Raw genomic sequence first — 25,599 nt, forward strand, 5'->3', positions numbered from 1 at the left:
GAAGTCTTCAATCTCCTTCTTGCAACTAGCTGTTATCAACAAGTCATCGACATAGAGACATAGTATAAGCAATTCACTCTTGCTTTTTCTTACATATACTCCATATTCATATTTTCACTTCACAAATTCCTTCTCCCTTAGAAAGTCATTTATCTTCTTGTTCTAAGCTCTTGGAGCTTGTTTAAGTCTGTACAGGGCTTTATTCAGCTTGTACACCTTTCTTTCATCGCCTTGTTTCACAAACCCAGTTGGTTGTGTGTAGCTGTAAATTCATGACCATCAAGCTATGGATAAAATTGTCGCTAATAAAACCAGAGTCGCCACCGCACTTTTATTGTTTCCAACGGAAAAAGGGCAAAAGTCCGAACAAAACCACAAGATAAGAAGTTTTCAAATCAAAACTAATAAAATGTTAGAGCTTACAGGTAAGGGGGTTGGTTACACAGAGGGAAGGTGTTAGCACCCACAGATTCCTAGGTACTCCTAGGGAGCCCTTTTTGTGTGCAAGTGATTTGGTGTAAATGATGTTTGATACAAAAGAATGAGGGGATGAGGAAAGAATTCATTAATTATATTTTTGTGTTTGACAAGACCTTCGGTCTTATGCCTATGTACCAACATAAAAATGAGGGATCAAAACCTTGTAGTTCATGGTAAAAATTTCAAAGAAGTTGGTGAATTGCTTTTAACAAAAGTTTAACAAGAAGGTGTAAGACCCCAATTTTGACCCTAAGATCCCTCATGCTATCTCATCATATGCATTTAGGATCACACCTTGGCATCCTCCTTACTTCTCATTCATTGGGGTTGCATTGGGAGAGGTCACCAAGCACATTTGTTTGTATCATACTTTGTTTTTCATTATTTACTAACCAAAATACCAAAAATATGTCTATGTATAGCTTTGTTTCTTTTGTAGGTAGTGTGTATGCTCACATATGGTTCATCAAGCTTATATCTAGGGTTTGAGATCCTCAATGCAAGGAGGATAATCAAGATATGGTTCACATTGACTTTAGACATCATATATGGGTCCTCATGATCATCACATATCATTTTGATCAAGAGATCATCAAGAGTTTAGAGCTTGTTTGCCTTGGAAGCCCTAGTTCATCTAGGTATCTTGTGTGACTTCCTTAGCAAGTTTCTTCATTATTTGATTAAATATTTCAAAGGATACTTCGTATTACATCCTATTAGACATATATGATATTCCATGAGTCCCAAAAACCAATAGAATGTCAAGCTAGCAAGATGGTTCATAGTGGTTGACTAGAGAAAGTCAACTGGTCAAAACTGGGGTTCCCTAGGCCCTATCTCCTACAATTTTTATCATACGGAAATTATTCTTAGATTAAAGTTACTCATAATCATATTCCAAACAACTTTCATGTTGAAGTCAAGATCTAGTTTTGCTTGGAAAGTCATTTTTTATGGTGAAAGATTATATGTCATTTTGTCTAAACCCTAGTTAGGAGTTCAACTCCTCAAGACCATAACTTGCTCAATTTGTATGAGCTGAGAGTCATTAAAATTCCATGATTAATTTCAAGATGTCCTATTCAACTTTTATGTTCGGAAGAAGTTCAAATTCAACTTGAAAATGCATGTTCCAAGAGGAAACATTATAGGTCATTTTGGGTCATTACCATTGAACAAGTGATTTTCCTCAACTTCTAAAATGCATAACTCCTTCATGCCAAATCCAAATGAGGTCAAATTTGTGCCCAAATTTAATATGTTTGAAATCACTACAACTTTTATGAAGGAGGTTTTTCCATTTGAAGTCCATAACAAAATTTATTCAAGGTTGAAGAAGTAAACATTTGACTTGGTACTTAGAAAATTTTCGTTTATGTTTGATTTTCCAAACTTCCACCTCAAAATTCATAATGATCCAAGCTTCAAATAGAAAGTTGTTCAACATGAAAGTTGTTCCCTTTGATCTCACCTTTCCAAAAAGTCTAAGATCATCTCATTTGGATCAATATTGAAGGACTTGCATATGGGTGTAATGCTTGGTACCATTTGGAAGTTTCTCATTTTCAATTTCATTTCAATATTGCATGGCTTAATGCATTGCTTTCAGCATCACATGTGCACGATTTTGGAACTTTTTCAATCATTCTTTGGGCTTTGTACACGCCAATGCAAGCTCGTGATGCAATTGCTATTTTTGGATTTTAAATGAAAGTGTGTAGAAAGCATTTGAATTGGCTATAAATACAAGTGCAATGAGCTCAGAACTTCATGAACACCTTGTACAAGCTTTGCCAAGACGATTCAAACCCTTTAATCCATATAAATTCTTGAAGATTTCATTAAAATCGAGTTTGAATTTCACCTTCTGTTTTGAAATTCAAACTCTAAGAATCCATTGTCCTTTCCATCTCAATTGATCACTGCAAGCAAGAGAAAGAGGGATCAAGCAAATCCAGATTAAGATCAAGCAAATTTGAAGTAACTCGAAGGTGAAAATTTAGAAACTCCATCTCTTCGGTTCTCTCTTAATTCTTCACTATTATTTGTGATTTTTGGTTTGCTGAAGTCCTACCAATGTAGGCAACAAGATTGACTTGCTTTGAGGTCAAATCGAAGCAACTCAGATCATGAACCTCAAATTTCAAATCCATGTATCTTTCAATGTACTTGGAATTGGAAGAAATGGAGGTCAGATTCGTGCTCCTGAGTATTTTTTCTTCAAATTAGTGTATTCATTTTTCATTTTTCATGAAGTTTTGGTTGGACCAGTCTGGTGGTCCTCACCGGAGAAGATGACCGGAGCTAGGGCTCTGGTGGTGTGTTGGCAGCTTCCCAACCATCTGATCTTAATTCCACGGTTTTATCCTGGCCTTTGTTTTGTTTGACTCATGTGTTTGGTGCATCTTAGCGCGTGGCCATCAGATCTGCCACCTCAAGTAATGAGGAAGATCTGATGGCCCTTGTTTTTTTGAATTTCTTTTTATTTTCTGATTTTTCATTTAATTCATTTATTTTGTTTAATTCATATTAATTTCATTTTTAATCCAAAAAATATGAGAATTTCACCAAAAATCTTTAAATATTTTTCTCTTTCATTTTCTGAATTAAAATTATTTTTTGGATTAATTTTGATATTTTTCATGAATTAAATGTTTTTGTGCATATTTTTAATTGTTTAAAAATACTTCTGACCTTTTAAAAATCGTGAATTTTTTTGTCTAAGGTCCTTTGACCTCGTTTGGCCTAGGATAAATCTCTTGGCCATTCATTTTATGTTTTCAAGAGGTTTTAGGGTTTGACCAAACTAATTTGTATTTTAATGCTTTTTTAATTTAATTTTTAATTGATTAATTGTGTAAAAAAATTGTTGAGCCATTTTTATGTTCTTGTGATGTTTGACTATTTGTTTAGGCCTTCGTCAAGGTTGATTGACTTTTATTGGATTAAAATCATTGGATTTAGGGGATTGATGAAATGTACGTTTCATCTCCCAAAATGAATGAATGATTTTAATTTGGTAAAATTCCTCCCATGACCAATTTGTGTTTCTTTCATTCGCATCCTCACTTCATCTTCATTCCCATTCTTTCCCATCAATTTCATTGATCAATGAAATCTCAATATCCTAAGGCGAATTTGTTCATCAATGACCTGGTGTTATATGAACCAATACAAGTATGGATGAGATAGGTTCATCCCTTTGATCTTTCCTTTTAAGTGTGTGGTATGTTTTAGAAGTTTGGTTCATTATACCAAATCCCTAACATGCATTAGCACCTAAATTTTTATTGCCTGACCTCAGATAGTTGTGACTTCTACATAAATCCAATTACGATTGCTTAACATAGAGCTAAATTTGACCCTAAAGGCATAAAATTCTAGTAAGTGAGATTGTAAGTCTCCCATCTTTCATGGTATTGTAGGAAACTTGGCCTTTTTTTCCTTCCTTTGGAAGATTTCAAGGATCCATGCTTGTGAATAGATGGTTGAGTGTTCTCCAAAAAATGACTTAATCAATTGAAAATCAAAACACCACTAACATAATTAACTTTGACTAACATTTGACTAATTCTTATTAATATTGCTTTACTTTCAAGTCATTTACTTTATGAAATTTAATTTTTAATCATTTACCATTCATTGTCATTTATATATCATTTAACTTGTTTATGTTTATGCCCTTTTCACTTTTATCATTTGAGCCATATATTGTGATTGTATATATTTGTTTGTGTATTTTGTTTGTGCTTGTGGTCTTAGGACCTTAAAATACCTAATGAACAACAAAAACCCTAAAAAATGTTTGAGTGGACTGTTGAGCTTGATTTGAACTTTTGGACTTAGGATTAGGCAACATTCCATATGCAAAAGGACTTGGCCAATGCCAACATTTTTAAGAACAAGTTATTGTGATTTGATTCTTCACCTGATGCAAGTATTTGAATCCACTTGAACTTATATGCTACATGGTCTTGATACAACTGTTATTTTGACCTCATGTCTAACCCCTTATTCTAAGTCAATCAAAGAGTACTCCATCGGATACATGAGAAGACAAAGAACACTGCTAGCTATGGGATTTGGTTGCTTGGATATGGCCATCTTTATTTGATTCCTTGATCTTTATGATGTATGATATTGCCAATTGCTTGTTGGTAATTGCTTGATTCAAAGTCCAAAGGGAAAGTGGGTTTTCTATATGACATTCTTATATGTTGGATTGCATCTCATTGGTCAGATCTTTTCAACTCTTAACTTTTAATTTCATGCTTGTGATTTCAAACTAAGATCTTATTTCAAATAGAAACTTTGGCCTTATGCCGTTGAATTTTCAAACTCTTCTCTTAAATTAAACTTGTAAATGAACTTAACCATATTTTACTTAAAACTTCAAAATACAAAAAGAACTAACACTCATTCAAACTTTTGTCCCCTTTGTGCCCCTTCTTACTTAAACCATTGATTAAAAGCAACTCACTCATTTTGAAATTGTTACCACGAACTACGAGGTTTTGATCCCTCATTTTTATGTTGGTACTTAGGCACAAGTCTGAAGGTCTTGTCAAACCAAAAATATAATCAATGAATTCTTTTCTCATCCCCACGCTCTATTTTTCTCAAACATGATTTTATACCAAACACACATACACACATAAAAAAAGGGCTCCCTAGGAGTACCTAGGACACTTTGGGTGCTAACACCTTCGCTCTGTGTAAACAACCCGCTTACCTATAATCTATGGCATTTTATTAGTTTTGATTTGAAAACTTCTTATCTTTGGGTTTTGTTCGTACTTTTTCCTTTTCCTTTGGAAACAATAAAAGCGCGGTGGAGACTCTTGCTTTATGGACGTTAAGCTTATCCATAGCTTGATGGTCATGAATTTACCGCTACAGAAATTAAGTGGCGACTCTGCTGGGAAGTAGTCCTCAGTGGGTTTAGTCTACTTTTTTATGTGTATATATTTGTATATTTGATGTTCGTATATTTGCTTGTGTGATATAATTTGTCTGTTGTGCTTGGTGATCTCTGAGTGATGAGATAAGTTCTAACCCGAACTTGAGTGCAATTAAGATAAGAGGACGGTATAGTCATGTTCAACTTGTGTGGAGTAGTCCTTAACAAGTTGGCTTGAGACCCATCTACTCAGTGGAGACTCTTTTGGAGTTACTAATGTCACACAAGTTATTTGTGGTTAGGCATTACTTTCTCTGATTTGGGGTCCGAGAAGCTGATGACCGCAAAACATTTAACCCAACTTGGCCTATTTAGGATGTAGTGCAGAGACTGTTCAGGTGTATACCTGATAATAGTTTTTACGTGATACTACACTCAGACGAGTTTCTCTTGAGAATATTATGGGTTGATGAGTAAGTCATCCTAACCTATAATATTCGATAGATGGAATTAAGACTCTGAGAATGTTTTAGAACATGATCTACATGTTTTTATCCTTAGTACACTCCTTTGGGATGGTTCTTAACCTGACTCTCCATGCTCGTGACTCACAATAAACCCTTTGATTCTTGGTTGATCCGATCAATTCTTGTCAATATCAATGGAACTTGGGTGTTGATAAGGTGAAAACCATAATCCACCAAAATGGATGATTGATATTAATGATGACTTGATCCACCCCTTGACCTTTGTTTGTGTTTTCCTTGTGTATGATCTCTTGTTTGTGATTGTTGCATTCATGCACATCATAACATTCATCACAAAAATAAATTTCAAGGAACTGAGGTCTTATTTGCCAATATTTTCATACCATGGATTGTGGACGAAGGAACACTAAGAAGTACAGTTTCAGATGTCCTGATTTGAAAGAGCTAAGGAAGTTATCATCCTTTGTATTAGATCCTTTGGACTTCAAGCAATGTCATGGGATGCTTTGGTTTGTGCTATCTACTGATGTGGTTGAAGGACTCTTGAGTGTTTTGACTCAGTTTTATGACCCTCTCTACCGTTGCTTCACTTTTCTCGATTATCAGCTTGTGCATACATTAGAGGAATACGCCTATCTCTTAGGAATGCCCATTTCTGACGAGGTACCTTTTAGTGGATTGGAGGAGATTCCCATATCTCATATCATAGCTGAAGCTCTTCATTTGAAGAAGTCTGAGATTGAGACTCATTGGGTGATGAAAGGAGGAATGTTTGGGTTGACTTATGAGTTCCTCATTGGTAAAGCTATTGTCTTTTCTCAAGCCGGTAGTATGGATGCTTTTGAAGCCATCTTTGTTTTGCTCATCTATGGTCTAGCTTTGTTCCCTAATATTGATAGTTTTATTGATGTTAACGCCATTATAATCTTCTTGATTGGGAATCATGTTCCTACTCTGTTGGGTGACATGTATTTCTCTTTGCATTTAAGGAATTCTAAAGGTGGTGGGACTATTGTGTGTTGTGTTCCTCTTCTGTACAAGTGGTTTATTTTGCACTTGCCTCAGACGCCTGCTTTCTTGGAGAACAAACAATGTCTAAGGTGATCCCAGAGACTTATGTCTCTCACTAATGATGATATTATTTGGTATGATTCTACATTGAGTAGTGTGGATATTATTAATAGTTGTCGAGAATTCTCTAATGTGCCCCTCATTGGTACACAAGGAGGAATCAATTACAACCCTGCTTTGGCTCGTCGTCAGCTTGGGTTCCCCTTGAGAGATAAACCTAATAACACTCAGTTAGAAGGTATTTTATATCAAGAGGGTAAAGATCCCCAATATTTGAAGCAGGAGATGATATATGCTTGGCATAATGTGCATAGGAAGGGAAGATCCAAGCTTGGTCCGTGCAACTGTGTAGCTTTGGAAGCTTACACTACTTGGGTGAAGAAGAGAGCTTTGGAATTGAAGATGTCGTATGCTTGTGAAAGACCTATGTCTTTGGTTGTGGATGAGCCATCAACTCTCCCTAACCAAGATGTAGAGGAGTTAGAAGACGCACTCACCAAGATGAAGCAAGAGAGAGATATGTGGGAAGAGAGGTTCCATGCTTTGAGTCGAAAGCATGAGGAGTTATAGCTTGAGTCAAAGGACAAAGACGCGGTTATTGAACTTCTTGAAGACCGAGTAGTGAAGAGACAGAGATAGCCAGAGGGTCCATCTTCCCCTAGTATGCCTCGGTCTTCCGGTGCTTGGAAGAAGATTATTGATCAGCTTGTCCTTGAGAAGGCTCAGATGAAGACATCTTTTGAGTCTGAGATTCGACGCATCCGAAGGAAGTACGCACCCGCAGCCAGATCATCTGACACTGTTTCTAGGGGATTCTTAGGATGATTAGTTTCCTTTTCTCTTGTATTTGTACTTTGGTTTCGGAAATTGTACTCAGTGTAATCCTTCCAAATTGTACGAATAAAAAGAGATTTTTATGTTTAATCAAATTGTTACTACTATTATTTAAATATATTTGCAAATAGAACTTTATGTGTTCCTTGAAATTAAAAACAATAAAAAATATTGCATTACATGCATCATATGCATAGCAGGTTTTCTTCCGCCAGATTATCTTATCGGTTATTCTTATGTGCTTCAGCCAAGCTGACTCATCGATATAACACTCGCGCCAATCAAACCAAGATCATGGAACATTTGGAACAAGAGAATAGAGAGCTGAAGGATGAGATTGCACGGTTGACTGCTATGATGGAGTCTGTTCTTGCTACGCAGAATCAGTCTTCACCAACTCCCGCAATCCTCCCCAGAGGACTGTTATTTCTGAGGTTGCTACCTCAATTGTTCCCGTCGCTATTAGCCAATCCGGTCCTTCCATGCCTGCTGGATTCCCATGGAGAATGTCGTCCAACATTGTGCCTGAAGGGTTTGCACCCACCTTTGTCTTTATGCAGGCATATAGCCTGGTCATGTCTGTGCCTCCTCCAGTTGTTCATACTTTGCCTCGTGTTAAGGACACCATCTACCATTCTGAGCCATCTGAGGGCCCATATGTATATGAGAAGATGGACAAAATGAAGGATCAGTTCCTTGAGCTGCGAAAGGAGTTGAAGACGTTGAGAGGAAAAGACCTGTTTGGTAAGAGTGCTGCTGAGCTCTGCCTGGTACCGAATGTGAATATCCCGATGAAGTTCAAAGTCCCTGACTTTGAAAAGTATAAGGGAAATACTTGCCCACTAAGTCACCTTGTTATGTATGCCAGGAAGATGTCAACTCAAACTGATAATGATTAGTTGTTGATTCACTACTTCAAGACAGTTTGACTGGTGTTGCTCTGAGATGGTATATGGGGTTGGACAGTGCAAATGGACGTACTTTAATGATTTGGGTGATGCTTTTGTTAAGCAGTACAAATACAACATTGATATGGCGCCTGATATAGACCAACTGAGGTTTATGTCTCAGAAGGATAATGAGACACTTAAAGAGTATGCTCAAAGGTGGAGGGAACTTGCTGCCCAGATTAATCCTCTATTGGAAGAGAAAGAGATGACGAAGATTTTTCTGAAGACCGTGAGTTTATTTTATTACGAACGTATGATTTCCAGTACCCCCAGTGACTTTACCGAAATGGTGAATATGGGGATGGGGTTAGAAGGGGGAGTCCGAGAGGGACGTCTGTTTAAGGAAGAAGCATCATCCAGTAAGAAGTATGGTGGAAGTTTCTCCAAAAGGAATGAGGGGGAAACTAATTCAGTAACTGTGGGAAGGTAGAGGAGGCCTCATGTCAGAAGGAGTTCTCAACCATGTCAGCTTCAACATCAAGTTTCATCTGTGATTCATGTATTTTCCAACAATTCCAACAATCAATATGTTCTGATTCAACAACAACTACGTCAATAACAACCGCAACAAATAACCAACTACAACAACAATAATAATCAACAAAGTTTTTAGAGGAAGAAGGTATCTTTTGATCCCATTCTTATGTCCTACTCATAATTATATCCATCTTTGGTTCTTAGGAACCTACTTCAACCCAGAAATCCACCTCAAATTCCCGAGCCACTTCCATGGTGGTTCAAACCTGAATTCCGTTGTGCCTTTCACCAGGGAGAACCTGGCCATAACATTGAGAACTGCTACCCATTGAAGTAAGAAGTACAAAAGCTTGTGAAGAGTGGGATGGTGTCCTTTGAGGACTGTGCGCCTAATGTGAAAGCTAATCTATTGCCCACGCATGGTAATGCTTCTGTCAATATGGTAGATGGTTGTCCTGGAGAGTATAAGGTTTATGATGTCCGCCATATCAAACAGTCTTTGGTTGTAATTCATAGAGATATCTGTTTGGTCAGTGATTGTGAGCATGACCATGATGGTTGTGTGATATGCAGCATAAACCCTCAAGGATGTGTTATTGTCAAGAGGGATATTCAGAGGTTGATGGATGAAAGGCTTATCTAAATTTGTCAATCGAGTGATATAAATGATGTGAATGTGATTGTTCCTGTGTTCAAGACCCCTGAGCGGGTAGTAATCCAGTTTGATAGCAACAACAACAAAAATGTTAATAGATCGGTATCTCCGTTGGTAATACGGTTAGCGGGCCCTGCTCTGTATGCATCCGATAAAGTTGTGCCTTATCAGTATAATGCCACCATGGTGGAGAATGGTCAAGAGATTCCTTTACCCGCAGCAGATTCCGTGGTGAATATAGTTGATATTGCAAAGGTAATTCGTAGTGGTCGTGTCTTCAGTCCGGTCTTTCCGAAGGAGGTAGAGGATGCTGCAACCAGTAAGAAGGTGGATGTGCCATTGGTAAATCCAGTTAGTACTCCAGTGTGTCAGTCTGGTGAATCCAGCAAGTTAAAGACTAATGATGATGATAAAGTTTTGAGGTTAATAAAGAGGAGTGAGTTCAATATGGTGGAGCAGCTGCTCCAAACCCCATCAAAGATTTCGGTGTTGTCTTTGTTGAGGAATTTTGAGGCACATAGAGAGGCGTTGAAGAAAGTGCTAGAGCAAGCCTATATTAAGCACGATGTTACTGTGGATCAGTTCGACCATATTGCTGCTAACATCACTTCTTGCAATAATTTGAGTTTTTGTGACGAAGAGCTTCGTGAGGAAGGTAGAAATCACAATCTAGCGCTCCATATTTCTATGAACTGCAAGGAGGATGCTCTGTCCAACGTATTGGTCGACATTGGTTCGTCTTTGAATGTGCTTCCGAATTCAACTTTGTCCAGACTTTCTTATCAAGGCGTCCCAATGAGGTACAATAGCGTGATTGTCAAAGCGTTCTATGGTTCTCGTAAAACCATCATTGGTGAAGTGGACCTTCCAATTAAGATAGGTCTGAGTGATTTCCAAATTACTTTTCAAGTGTTGGATATCCACCCGACCTATAGCTGCTTATTGGGAAGGCCATGGATTCATGAGGCTGGAGCAATGACATCTACTCTATACCAGAAGCTTAAATTTGTGAAGAATGGAAAGCTTGTCATTGTTGGTGGAGAGAAAGCGCTTTTAGTGAGCCATCTATCATCCTTTTCTTATGTTGAAGCTGAGGAGGAGGTTGGAACTCCATTCCAAGCCTTGTCTATTGCTGAAGTGAAGAAAACTGGGATGCCCATGTCTTCTTTGAAGGATGCTCGGAAAGCTATTGAGACCGGCAGCACTGATCAGTGGGGTCGTGTGATAGAGATTGATGAAAACAAGAATAGGGTCGGATTGGGATTTCAACTAGGGTCGTTCAACATCAAAGCTAAAGATGTTCATCCGAGTTTCCGCAGTGGAGGGCTCATTCATGGTAATGATCAACACTTAGCTACTGTGATCGAGGATGGTGACGATGAAGCTTGCGCCAACTTTGTGACGCATGGCCAGACTTGCAACAATTAGGTTGTTGTTGATGTTCCTATTGTTGTTCACCGATCTAAGTAATTTTTTGTTCATTTTAAAGAAAAATTCTTCTCCTATGCCTAAGAAAGAAGCGAACATTGTTAGGCATTTCAATTATCATCAATGAAATTCAATTTTATTCATTCACATCTATGATGTTTTATTTTTACTTTTTGCTTTTCTGAAAATGGTGATCACAAAGAACATAAATAAATAATAATTGTCCATCTGCATAATATTTGGTCATAATGCACTTCTCTAAAATCAAAATATCAAATCATTATGCAGGTTGGTTCCCAAACCCATTGAATACAATGATCCTACTCCCTATCCAAACTTTGATTTCCCTGTGTTTGAGGCTGAGGAAGAAACTGATGATGAAGAAATATCGGATGAATTATCTCATTTACTTGAGCATGAGGAAAAAGCCATTCAGCCGTTTGAAGAGCAGATTGAACTAGTCAACTTGGGTTCCGAAGATGATGTGAAGGAAGTCAAGACTGGGTCTCAACTGTGTCCAGAGGCTAAGAAGGGGTTGATTGATCTTCTTCGAGAATATGCAGATGTGTTTGCTTTGTCCTATCAAGACATGCCTGATTTGGATTCTGATATCGTGGAGCATAGATTGTTGTTGAAGCCAGAATGGCCGCCAGTCAAGCAGAAATTGAGAAGGACTTATCCTGATATGGCAGTTAAAATCAAAGAGGAAGTGCAGAAACAAATTGATGCTGGTTTTCTTATTACCTCCAAGTATCCTTAGTGGGTGGCCAATATTGTGCCTGTTCTGAAGAAAGATGGAAAAGTTCGTATGTGTGTTGATTATAGAGATTTGAACAAAGCTAATCTGAAAGATGATTTTCCTCTGCTACACATTGATATGTTGGTAGATAATACACCTAAATTCAAAGTCTTTTTGTTTATGGACGGATTTCCGGTTATAATCAGATCAAGATGGCACCTGAAGATATGGAGAAGACCACATTCATTACACCCTAGGGAATATTCTGTTATAGAGTGATGCCTTTTGGTTTAAAGAATGCTGGTGCAACGTACCAGAGAGCTATGACCACTCTTTTTCATGATATGATGAATAAAGAGATTTAAGTCTATGTTAATGATATGATTGCCAAATTAAGTGATGACTAAGAACATGTTGAGCATTTGTTGAAGTTATTCCAGTGTTTGAGGAAGTATAAACTCCGCTTGAATCCCAATAAGTGTACTTTTGGTGTTCGTTCTGGTAAGTTGTTGGGCTTTATTGTCAGTGAGAAGGGTATTGAAGTTGATCCCGCTAAGGTCAAAGCAATACAAGAGATGCCTGCGCCCAAAACTAAGAAGCAAGTTAGAGGTTTTGTCGGCCGTTTGAATTATATCTCAAGATTCATAACGCATATGACTGCCACATGTGCACCTATATTCAAACTTCTTCGGAAAGATCAGTCTTGTGATTTGACCGAGGATTGTCAGAAAGCTTTTGACAGTATCAAAGAGTATCTGCTTGAGCCTCCGATTTTGTCTCCGCCTGTTGAAGGAAGACCTTTGCTCATGTATTTAACTGTGCTCGATGAGAGTATAGGTTGTGTTCTTGGTCAGCAAGATGAATCTGGAAAGAAAGAATACGCAATTTACTACCTCAGTAAGAAATTCACCGACTGTGAGACTCGGTATTATTTGCTTGAAAAAACTTGTTGCGTATTGGCTTGGGCTACTAGGCGTCTGTGCCAATATATGTTAAATCATACTACTTGGTTGATATCCAAAATGGATCCAATCAGGTATATTTTTGAGAATCCTGCTTTAACTAGGAGGATTGCTCATTGGCAGATGTTGTTATCAGAGTATGATATTGAATACTGATCTTAAAAAGCTATTAAGGGCAGTGTCTTGGCTCACCATTTGGCTCACCAACTGATTGAAGATTATCAGTCAGTACAGTATGATTTTCCTGATGAAGAGATCTTGTACTTATAAATGAAAGATTGTGATGAACCATTGCGTGAAGAAGGGCCAGAACCTGGTTCCCGTTGGGTCATGGTAATTGATGGAGTTGTTAATCAGTATGGGAATGGCATTGGGGCAGTGATCATTACTCCTCAAGGCACTCATTTTCCATTTACAGCTAGATTAACTTTCAAGTGTACAAATAACATGGTTGAGTATGAAGCTTGCATTATGGGGCTTGAAGAGGCCATTGATCTCAGAATCAAATATCTTGACGCCTATGGAGATTCAGCTTTGGTTGTGAATCAGATCAAAGGTGAATGGGAGACGAATTAACACGGTTTAATACCATATAGAGATTATGCGAGGAGGATTTCAACTTTCTTTACAAAGGTTAAGTTTCATCATATCCCTCAAGATGAAAACCAGATGGCAGATGCTCTTGCAACGTTGGCTTCTATGGTCGTGGTGAAATTCTGGAATGAAGTTCTCAATTTGAATGTGATGCGTCTTGATAGACCAGTTCATGTGTTTGCTGTTGAAGAAGTCAAAGATGAAAAGCCGTGGTATTTTGATATCAAGTTTTTTCTCCAAAGTCAGATTTACCCGCCTGGGGCATCTTTGAAAGATAAGAAGACTTTGAGGAGATTAGCTGGCAACTTCTACCTGAATGGTGATGTGCTTTATAAGAGAAACTTAGATATTGTTTTGCTCATGTGCGTGGATAGACATGAAGCAAACATGTTGATGATTGAAGTCCCTGAAGGTTCCTTTGGTACTCATTCCAATGGACATGCTATGGAAAAGAAGATGTTAAGAGCATGTTACTATTGGCTGATAATGAAATCTGACGGCTGCAAGTTTGTGAAGAAATGACATAAGTGTCAAATTTATGCAGATAAGACTCATGTTCCTCCGACACTGTTGAATGCTATTTCCTCTCCACGACCCTTCTCCATGTGGGGAATTGATATGATTGGCATGATTGAGCCCAAAGCTTCAAACGAACATCATTTTATTTTGGTGTCTATTGATTACTTCACAAAGTGGGTTGAAGCGGCATCGTATGAAAATGTAACCAAGCAAGTTATTGTAAGGCTTATCAAGAATCATATTATATGTCATTATGGTATGCTAAGTAAGATCATTACTGATAATGGATCTAACTTGAACAACAATATGGTGTAAGCTCTTTGCAAAGACTTCAACATTGCACATCATATTTCTTCTCCCTATAGACCTAAGATGAATGGGGCTATTGAAGCTGCAAACAAGAACATCAAGAAGATCATTCAGAAGATGATTGTAACCTACACAGATTGACATGAGATGCTCCCATTTGCTTTGCATGGGTACCGTACATTTGTCCGCACTTTAACAGGGGCAAACCATTTATCTCTTGTTTATGGCATGGAAGTTGTGTTCCCAGTAGAGGTTGAGATCCCATCATTGTGTGTCTTGATGGAAACCAAGTTGACAGAAGCTGAATGGTGTCAAACCAGATATGACCAGCTGAATTTGATTGAAGAAAAGAGGTTGACTGCCATGTGCCATGGTTAGTTATACTAGTTGTAACACCTCAAAATTTTCCCTCCTCTTCTTGGGACTAGTTTGACACATTGCATTTCATATTTTAGGGCATTAGGCATTGCATTTTGCATTTCATGAGAATTGAGAAGGTCATCCTCCAAAGTCTTTTCAGAAGATGGAGGGGTTACATGATTCAAGCCTGAGGGTTTGTTATGAATTGGTGATCAACCATCTGAGGGTTTGCAGTTCCTTAGGGTTTCCTGATCCTTCAAAGGTTTTGAGCATTATCTTGTTTGCAAGGGTATATCACCATCATCATGATTCTATCATCATCAAGGGTTTCAAAGGTCTTCCTTAAGTTCCTTTGGATTAGGGTTCTGACCTCTGGTCAACCCTAATAAATGACAGTCTTCCAGCTAGGGCTTCTCAAGGAGATGAGGTATTTCTATGGGATGAGGATTACATGAGTGTCATAATGAGCTTACATGATCTAGGGTTTCATTTTTGAGCATTTTCCTCAAGTGGTAGAGGCTTAAGCTGATCAGAGCATTTCAAGGTCATCTGTGGACCAAAAAGTCAATTGTGCAGTCAACTGAGGGCTATGAGGTGGGGAAATGAGTTGAGACACCTCAATCATGTTCAAAAGAGGTCCATTTGTCATTCCAAACATCTATCTTGAAGATTTTGAAGTCGTGGCAAAAGTTTCCAAAAATGGAAAGTGGCCTGTAATTTCAAGTTTCCAAAAATGGCAAGTTTCTGGTCCACATTCAACTTGACTTTCCAACATCAAAGAAGCTTCAAATGGATTTTTGGTGAACATGAAAGTTGAAGATCTTTGTCTCCCCTTTTCAAAAAGTCCTATTTCATGATCATCTGATGATTGGTTGGGAAGTTATGGCCAAATGATCACAAAGTGTACATGGAAGTTTAACATGGCATAACTTTTGATCCAAAACTCCAAATTGGTCTATTCTTTTTGCAAAATGCTTGTCATGACCAATACTTTTCAAATCAATCATTGCCTTGTATGAAAGAAGCTCATATGGTCATGTGTCCATACATGTGCATTTTGGAGGGAAAATGGATATTTCAAATTTGGTTGATGCTACAAACAAAATACCACTTCCATTGTGTTTATTAGATGATTTTAAGTGGATTTGCACCTCAACATGGCACTGTTCACGTATGGGTTGTACATGCTACCTCACACTTGCAATTTTGCAGAACACCTTATATCTTCCTTAATCTCAATTAACCAAGCCCTATTGTGATTAGCAGCATGATTACCACACCATATAAATACCAAATCATAACTGTAATGAGGAGAATAACATAATTTGGATCGAAATTTTCATTTCCCTCCCAATTTTGTCTCTCTTCAAATCTCAAAAATTCTTCACACAAACACCAAGTTTCTTTGTAGATTCATGATCTTGGGATAGTTTGGAGCAAGAATCAACCATTACTTTGGTCAATTCAATCCAGATTCGTGCATGCCAAGAGCTTGAACATATTAATGGAAGCTTCAAATTGAGCTGGATCTAGGTGTTTCCAATTGCTAATTCTTGCACAAAGCTCCATTAAAGGATAAAGGAAGTAGATCTGGAAGTTTTGGAGGCTTGAACACACGGTTTTTGATCACTGCATCTCAAGTAAGTTGAAATTCGACCATCACATTTTGCCAATTTCTTGCCATAAACATGTAGATCTTGCTTCACTGATGATGCTGATGTAATTAGATTTTAATTTGGCTTAGAAATGATCATGATATGTTGAATTCAAGTTTGGATGTTCAAAATGTTTTCGCTTGATTTGTTCGATCCATGAGGTTTTAGGTTGTATGAGTGTGATATTCGTGATCTACGTGAGAAGACCTTTCCAACCATGTATGATACGTCCATTTCTGGAAAATTTCTGATGCATGTCCGCCAGAGCTAGCCGGGGAAGACGACCGGAACCACTTTTCCGGCGTCTGGTTATGATTGCTAGGGTTTGCCTCGTCAGCGCTTGCGTGTGTGCTTACTTGTCCTGTTGATTGGCCTTGCATTACTTGATCAAGCTTGCGTGTGCTGTTGACCGCTTGTGTGGCTGCCAACTCATTTAGTGAAATGCAGCGTTTCACTTGAGGGCGCCTTTGACTTACCTTGCATGGGTTCGATCCGTTGCCTTGTGTGTTTTCTGATTCCAATTGATTTTCTCATTTGCTTGCCATGCGTGAGTTCGATCCTGGCATGCTGCATGTTTCTGAATTCAATTTTTGAACATTCTCATTGACTGCGCTTGCATGAATTCGAACATGGCCTTGTGCATGTTCTGAATATTATTTGAAATATCACTTTCCCTCCACTTATTTTGTTTATGTCATTTTATTTCATTCATGTTTAAAAAATCACTAAAAATTGTAAAATGCTTCAATTTGATCCCAATTTTTTTTCACATGTTTGTTTTAATGTCTAGTTTTTTATAGGATTATTTTCATGATTTCTGTGTTTCTGGATTTTTAATTGTGTTTGTTTGTTTGAACATGATGCCAAATTGACATGCTACATTAAATGCTTTGTGAAATCTCCATTGTTAATCCAATTGATCTGAAGTTTTGCATGCTTGATCCTCACACGTGGTTTGATTTTTGAGCTTTGGTTGGGAATTTTGATCATATTCTATCCCTGTTTTGGACACATGGAGATATGGTGTGACAATTTGTGTCACATTTTTGATGTTGCATTTATGCATTTTCATTCATATATCATTTGAGTTCTTCTGGATCTAATTTTTGCATGATGATCATTCATAACATGTGGAATTCACATAAAAAATTTCAATGTCATGGGATGTGTTTCTGTTTTGATTTGGATTTCCTAACTTGGATGTCCAATTTGTGCACCTTTGCTTGCCTTTCCTTTACATGAATTGTTTGAAGCACTTGCATTATGAATTGATCTTGGTCCTTTTGAGGACATCTTGTTGATTGTTTCAATGTGTATTATGCAAAAGATTGACTTCTGTTTTGATCATTTGGCTTGCTTTTGAACCTAGTCTTCGAACTAGTGGTTTGTACACATACTAATTGAGCTTTGTGTTTCAGGTTTGAGCATTTGGCACTAATGGTTGGTTTGGTTTCACTTTGTGAGATGCCAATACCTTTGATTACTAACTCTTGTTGTCTTGTAGGTCAATTGATATGATGAACTCATTTGAGTGCTTGCACTTATGACTTGCATTGAGTTGTAAATATTGGAAAGTCCCACTGTTGTTGTCTGTTGGTTTTCTGAATACAATATTAACTGTTTGGCTTTTGTACAGGTACATTAGTTGCTAGCTTTGCTTTTGCTTAAGCTTTGGAGTGTGGTTGATACACCACTGAGGTAGTTTAGCCCTCTTACTCCATGTAGTCTGGAAGTCCTGTCACCTTTTTGGCAGGCATTTGGCTGAAGTCCTCCTTATGAGGCTCTGATTGTGTTTGTTTACATTTGTGCCAAAGACCTCTAAATGAGGCATGTTACTTGTTAAGTCCTCCTAAGTGAAGAGGCAATTGATAAATAGAAGGGATTAGCAATCAATCCCCTGTTATTCAGTGAGTCGTTCATTATGCTCGCACTACGTGCTGATGCTCTTGAACAAATACCCAAGATCTTTGTATAGAGTCAGTCAAGTGGAATAGGGTCCCTCTTTCTGGATCCCCACACTTTCTTTGATTTGAGCTCACCCAGGCCAGGGTTAAGAGCATGAGGTCTCATCCTCATTACCATATTTGATCAGCTTCACCCTAACTCTCAATGTTAGTGGTTAAGAGCTTCAGCATACCCCTACAGTTTTGGCTTGTTTGTCGAGGTTGATATGACCCCTCTTGACTAAAGCCCAACCATTTGTCTGAGCGTCTTGTATGTATATAATGTGTGATGCTTGATCATTTATGATTGGTGTTTATTTGCTGTTTGAACTGATTTGCTTCCTGTGTGAGTTAGATGCATGATTAGAGACCTCAACTTAGGGATTTGTTTGCATGACAACTTTTAGGCTCGAGTCTTAGTCTCCCTATTAGTTTGTTTGCTTCCCTGGTCTCTGGTTAGGAGAGAGTTTCTCCCCTGTTAAGGGGAACTACGTCGCCCTGATTCTCATACCAGATGAGATACGTAGGCAGGAGATCAAGCGAGATCTCTCCGGGCAACCTTTTTTTTTTGTGATGACTATTAGGCTCGAGTTCCAGACTCCCTATTAGTTTGTTGGTTCACCCTTTTTCTTTTTCACCCTTTTCTTTTTTGTGTGGGTTCAACCTTTTTATTTCTTTTGACGTCTCAGCGTCTCTTTGTGTTTGTGTGACAACTATTAGGCTCGACTTCCAGATTCCCTATTAGTTTGTCAATCTGATAACCTTTTTCTTTGGTGTTTGCTGGTTAGCGATTGTTACTTGTTTGGAGTCGGATGTAAGTCCATGTATTGGCATTCTATTTCCTTTTTGTTGTTTGGAGTTAGATATAAGTCCATCTATTGGCATTCTGTTTCCTTGTTGAGTTTTTCTTTTGACGTCTCAGCGTCTCTTTTCGGTGTTTTGTTTCGGCGTGCGTTAGCCGAGCTACGAGTGCTCTGATTCTTACTCTGGATAGAGAAGATACGTAGGCATAGGATGCGATATCCTAGCGAGCATGTTTCCCATTTCCCCGAACTACGTTGACTCTGATGTTTGTTTCTGACAAACTACGTAGGCCCAGGATGCGACATCCTGCCGAGTCCACTTCCTCCATCTTCTTTCACCTGTTTCTTATTCCAGTGTGTGTGCATTCTCTTTGAGCATTTTATTAGCAACCTTTTCCTATTCTTTTGAGTGTGGACCCCGTCGAGTACGACGGATGTGAGGGGTGCTAATACCTTCCCGTTGCGTAACCGACTCCCGTACCTTGTAATCTCTGGTTGTATGACCGTTCCTTTCCCTTTCTTAGGTTAGTCCTGCGCTTCCTTTCCGTCATAGGATGGCTCTGTAAACTGTTTTTTTCCGCCGGTTGTTTTTTGCGTTGCGACAGCTGGCGACTCTGCTGGGGAAGGTAAGTTGACCTCTTGCTGGTCCATCTTCCCTAAGCGAGTCAATCCTAGCGCTCTCTAGGGTAGTTTTGGTTGCTTTTACTGCCTTATTTATTGCATTTATGATTATTATACTGTGTATATATTTGCATATATGTTTGCATGCATCATATTATTACTGTGCTGGATTCTGGACAGGTTTGGTTCCTATGATTTGGGGTGGGTGTTCTGAGTGGGGCTAAAACCCAGGCCCGAGTATACACCTAGGATTAGCACGGTCTCACGTCTCCTCACATGTTAGGTCAGCATGTTGTTGCGACGTGACATACCACAGCCGGACGAGGTTCTTCTGAGAGAGCCCCTCTTCGTGGAGTATCCACTATGGTTGGGTTACCTCTTTTGAGCTGTTGACTTCGGTGACCTTTCTTTCCTGGATCTTTGGTTTAGATGATCTTATGAGAGCTGCAACGGCACACCTGAAAGGGAAAACCCGTTGAGTATCTTGTCCGATTGTCGAGACCATTATCCGCCTTAGGATGACCTTGTTTAGAATTCACCTGTGAGGGGAGGGGTTGATTCCTGCAGATACAGGTTCTGTTGGTGACTCTTTGATGGTGACTTTGGTTCAGTCGGATTGATGGATATTTATTTCTGACACACCGGAGTTTTGTCCGTGGTATTTATCAGCGGGTTCCGTTTATTTCGGATCCCCGGGTTGAATTTGAGGGTACTCGTTTAGAGGATCTTATTGATTATCCTATCAGTGGTTTTTCTGTGATGATAGTGATATATCCTCAGGTTCCGTTTATTTCGGAACCCCCGAGTTGGATTTATGGTTACTCAGTCCCTCAGATGGTTGTGATTAGTCCAGAGACCGGAATATCTAGTACAGTTGATGCTCAGATGACTTGGAGGATGGCACTGTGACTTGCATTCATGCATTTGCATCATTCCCATTTTGCATTCATTCACATCTAACTCATGTTTATCCATACTCAGGGTACATTCTCGATTGAGATTCTGGTTGAAAGACATCCTAATGTCAGAATGTTATTGTCAAATTATTATCCGTCTCGATGAAGCTAGAATCAAAGGACAAAATGTTCCTCGTACGAATAGACATTGCATTCATGCGTGAGTCATAATAACTTGTCTTCTGTTTTGCAGGTATCAGTTTCTAACGTGTTTGATTGACTCAGGAATCATTGCTTGCGCACGCCGAATCATTCCTTTGCACGTAGCTCGTCCGCACAGATACCCTACCAGATGCAACAAACCCAAACTGATGGATCCACCCAACGCTGACATTCTCGAGCTGAAAGAGAAGATGAGTGAGTTGATCAACGTCATGCAAGGGTTCGCCTTGGGGCAGAAAGCAATCGCCGAGAAGGTGGAAAGGATTGAAAGCTGGCTGAGAATGGGGAAAATACAGGGAAATGCTCCGTCGTCTGTAGTAAAGAAGCCCGTTGGTAATGGTCAGCGTAGGAAGGAGGGAGAATTGAGTGATGTGTATGCCCAAAGGAGACACGGTAGGGATCGTTACCACCCGTATGCTGCTACAGTAACGATTCCTACTAGTAATCAATCTGTACAACAGCAACAGCAGTCACCTCAACAGAGAACACAGAGAGCTGGGTGCCAAGTGAGAAGAAGGATGACAGATCGTCGGTTTGATAGGCCACCCGTGACGTACACCTTTCTGTTTAAGAGGTTGAAGGATCTTGGGTTGGTTCAGCCGAGGACGTTGGCTCTGGTAGGACCAGATCAAAGGCTTGCAGGTTACGATGAGAACGTCAAGTGCGAGTTCCATTCTGGTGCACCCGGGCATAACATTGAGGGTTGTAAAGCTTTTAAGCATGTCGTTCAAGATTTGGTGGATTCTAAAGCCATCAATTTTGCACCGACGCCGAATGTTAATGCTAACCCCATGCCGATGCGTGGTCCTATGGGGGTGAATGTGATGTCAGAGGATAAGAGAAAAATAGAGGTGACGGATGTGGATCAGTTGAGGACTCTAATGTCTATAGTTAAGAGACATCTGATGAAGAGTGGAGTTTTCCCTGGTTGTGATAATTGTTGCACTGCTTGCACTGTCACTCCAAATGAATGTGTGATGTTGAGGGAGATGGTTCAGAGGATGATGGATGGGGGACGTCTCCAATTTGAGAAAGTTGATTGGGGGGAGGAGGACATTTTTGTCAGCCACTTGTCATCGTTCAAGTATGTGGAAATGGACGGTGAAATATTTGAAACACCAAGTCAGGCGTTTGAAACCGTCAAGGTGGAGAATGCCATCTTTGCTAAGGAAGATAAGAAGCCGTCCATTTCTTCTTACAAACAGGCCGCGGAAGTGGTGAAGAATGGAGAGGCCCCAGGTTGGGGAAGGATGATAGACATCGCGGTAAAGGAAGACAGGTTTGGGGTTGGTTATCAGCCGGGCCGAGGCTCGTTTGGACAGAGCAGAGGACGTCGTCAGCCGTTCACGTTCACTAGTGCTGGAATGTTAGATCCAGATCACGTCTGTGCGGTGGGTGAAGAGATCGACAGTGACTGCGAGCTCGACTCGTGGATAAAACCGTGCGTACCAGGGATGGAGATCCAGAACTGGAAGGCCGAAAAGATCATCACTGTCACTCTACGTGAAGAGTAATATTTCTGTTTTTCAATTCGGTCTGCATGAAAATCATGCGTTTTACCCGAAATGTAATGGTTCATTGTAAGGGCCACCTCATGTGTTTCATTTTGCATTGATAGCATCATCAATAAAAGGATGTTTTTTCACTAAAAGCGGTGTTCCCTGTTTGTCATTTATTTTTGCAGTTTAATGAAAATAAATAAAAATGACAATGTTTGTTTTTATTTTCCTTCTTTATTTGCTTCATTCCGGTTCTAAAAGCAATGCATGAATCAACATTCATGCAGATGCAATCATTCTCCAGATCTCATTGATAACAATCCTGTTACACCCTCATATGACTTCGACAATCCGATCTATCATGCCGAAGAAGAAGGCGAAGAAGATCGTGAACTGTCGGAGGAATTAGCCAGGTTGTTGAAGCAAGAGGAGAAGGTGATTCAACCGCACGAGGAGCAAGTCAAGATTGTGAATCTGGGTACCGAGGAGGCCAGAAAGGAAGTGAAAGTCGGGGCCGCTTTGGAGGTGAATGTCAAGAGCAGAATAGTAGCCTTGTTGAAAGAGTATGTTGATATCTTCGCTTGGTCTTATCAGGATATGCCAGGGTTGGATACCGATATTGTTGTACACAAGTTGCCATTGAGAGAAGATTGTCCTCCAGTGAAACAGAAGTTGCGCAGAACTCGACCCGAAATGGCCATGAAAATTAAAGAGGAAGTACAGAAGCAGTTGGATGCTGGTTTCCTAGCTGTCACTAATTATCCGCCTTGGGTCGCGCGAACATTGTGTCGGTGCCGAAGAAGGATGGAAAGGTGAGGATGTGTATGGATTACCGAGATTTGAACAGAGCTAGCCCGAAGGATGATTTCCCATTACCTCACATCGATGTGTTGGTAGATAATACAACTCAATTCTCAGTGTTTTCCTTCATGGATGGCTTTTCTGGCTATAATCAAATTAAAATGTCGCCAGATGATATGGAGAAAACAACGTTCATCACACCATGGGGCACTTTTTATTATAAGGTGATGCCATTCGGTCTCAAGAATGCCGGTGCCACGTATCAAAGGGCTATGGTGACTTTGTTTCATGATATGATTCATCATGAAAACGAATGCTATGTTGATGACATGATAGCAATGTCCCAAACAAAAGAGGGGCATCTGGTAGATCTGGCCAAGTTGTTTGACCGATTGAGACAATTCAGACTGAGGTTGAATCCAAACAAGTGCACTTTCGGAGTGCGGTCCGGTAAGTTGTTGGGGTTTATTGTAAGCGAAAGAGGAATCGAGGTTGATCCTGCTAAAGTAAAAGCAATACAAGAAATGCCTGAACCGAGAACAGAAAAGGAGGTTCGTGGTTTCTTAGGTAGATTGAACTACATTTCACGGTTCATATCTCATCTAACATCCACGTGTGAACCCATATTCAAGTTGTTGAGAAAAGATCAAACGGTCAGGTGGAATAATGATTGCCAAGCGGCATTTGAAAAAATAAAAGAATATTTGCAGAAGTGAACATAACAAGGATAAATTCACAAGGAAGAATATTTGTCACTAGTTAAGATGAACATATCAAGGATAAACTTCCGAAAAAAATAGGGTTTACAACTATTCGTGGGGAATAGAAGACCAAAAAGAGAGAAAATTAGTCACTGGTTAAAGTGAACATATCAAGGATGAACTCTGAGGGGAGAATAGGATTTATATCTACCATTTACTGGACAAAATACCGCAAATAGGAATTACAGCTACCGGTTACTGGATAGAAGACCGAAGAGAGAGTATTCGTCACTGGTTAAAGTGAACATGTCAAGGATGAACTCTTCTGTGGAAAAATAGGGATTACTGTAGGTTTTTAGTTGGCTGCATTATATGGTAAAACACTAGCTGGATTCTAATGTCTTGACTGATGTCATGACATGGTGTGTATGTGTGACTGCATTGTAGGTTAGAATATCTAACTGTACTCTGATGTCTTGACTGATGTCATGACACACTTGAGTAGTTACTGCAGGATTAGCTAATACAGGATTTATTGAATGTCAAACTGGATGTTGTGACATTCATCCTTGCCAGCAGATACTGAGGAATAGAACAGTTGGTGTTCTGTTAGAGCTCAGTATTCATTTGCAGTCTGGTTATCAAGGAAATACCAGACCTGGCATAAGGCCTACTATATGAATGTCAAACTGGATGTTATGACATTCATCATGGACAATATATACTGAATAATAGACAGAGTGGTGTTCTGCTACACTTCAGTATGTTTCTTAGTCTGTTCTTCAAGAGGATAACAGAACTGACTTAAGGCCAAATGTGTAAATGTCAAATTGGATACTTTGACATTTATTAATGTAAGCTGTTACTGTAGTATGGTCATTTTGGTCATGTACAGGTCAGCAAAATTGTACAGTCTATTTTCTGGAAAAACAGACTTAGCATATGATCCTTGATGTCAAGCTGAATGTCGTGACATTCATTCCTGACAGCATATGCTATATTGTAGGTTGTTCAGTTTTCTGTTTCAGCTTTTTCTCAGGCTATTCTTCAGGGATTCAACAGCTTAGAGAAAAACCAGGAAATCAACAACCAAGCTATATTTAATGAACCTAACAAATAGCCTATTTGTTAGTAACCTAGATATTGAATTTATGGGAACTCGCGTGACCTTAAATTCAGGAGAATACAAGTGCAAAAGCCCAGGTACTGCAATATAAAAGGAAGTCGTTCCTTCATTCAGTTTTAGGGATTTTGAGGCGTGAAGATTAAGTGTGTCCATCATACTTCACTGCTGTATTTTTGTGAGTCTTGTATTAGACATATCTTGTAAGCCAAGCCTTTATCACGTTGATGATTGCTTTGGCATAGGGTGTTCATTGAGTTGTAAGTGTTGTGTCGCTCAAAGCTTTTAAGCGTGAGTGCTTTGTATCTTGATTAAAGCTGTAAAGCACAAGCAAGAGTTGTTTGAAGTGTGACTTCAAAGTTGTCTTTAATTTTGATTAAAGGTAGTAATCACTGAGGTGATTGAGGGGGAGTGAGTAGGAACTCTGATCTTAGAGTAAGATTGAAATTGCATTGGGTAGGGATTAAGTGACAAGTTGTAAACGGGTGAGTTTAGCTTTGAATTAATACTACTGATAGTGGATTTCCTCCCTGGCTTGGTAGCCCCCAGATGTAGGTCATGTTCGACTG

The sequence above is a fragment of the Lathyrus oleraceus genome, chromosome 4 (genome assembly GCF_024323335.1).
Source record: "Lathyrus oleraceus cultivar Zhongwan6 chromosome 4, CAAS_Psat_ZW6_1.0, whole genome shotgun sequence".
NCBI classification, from domain to species: Eukaryota; Viridiplantae; Streptophyta; class Magnoliopsida; order Fabales; family Fabaceae; genus Lathyrus; species Lathyrus oleraceus.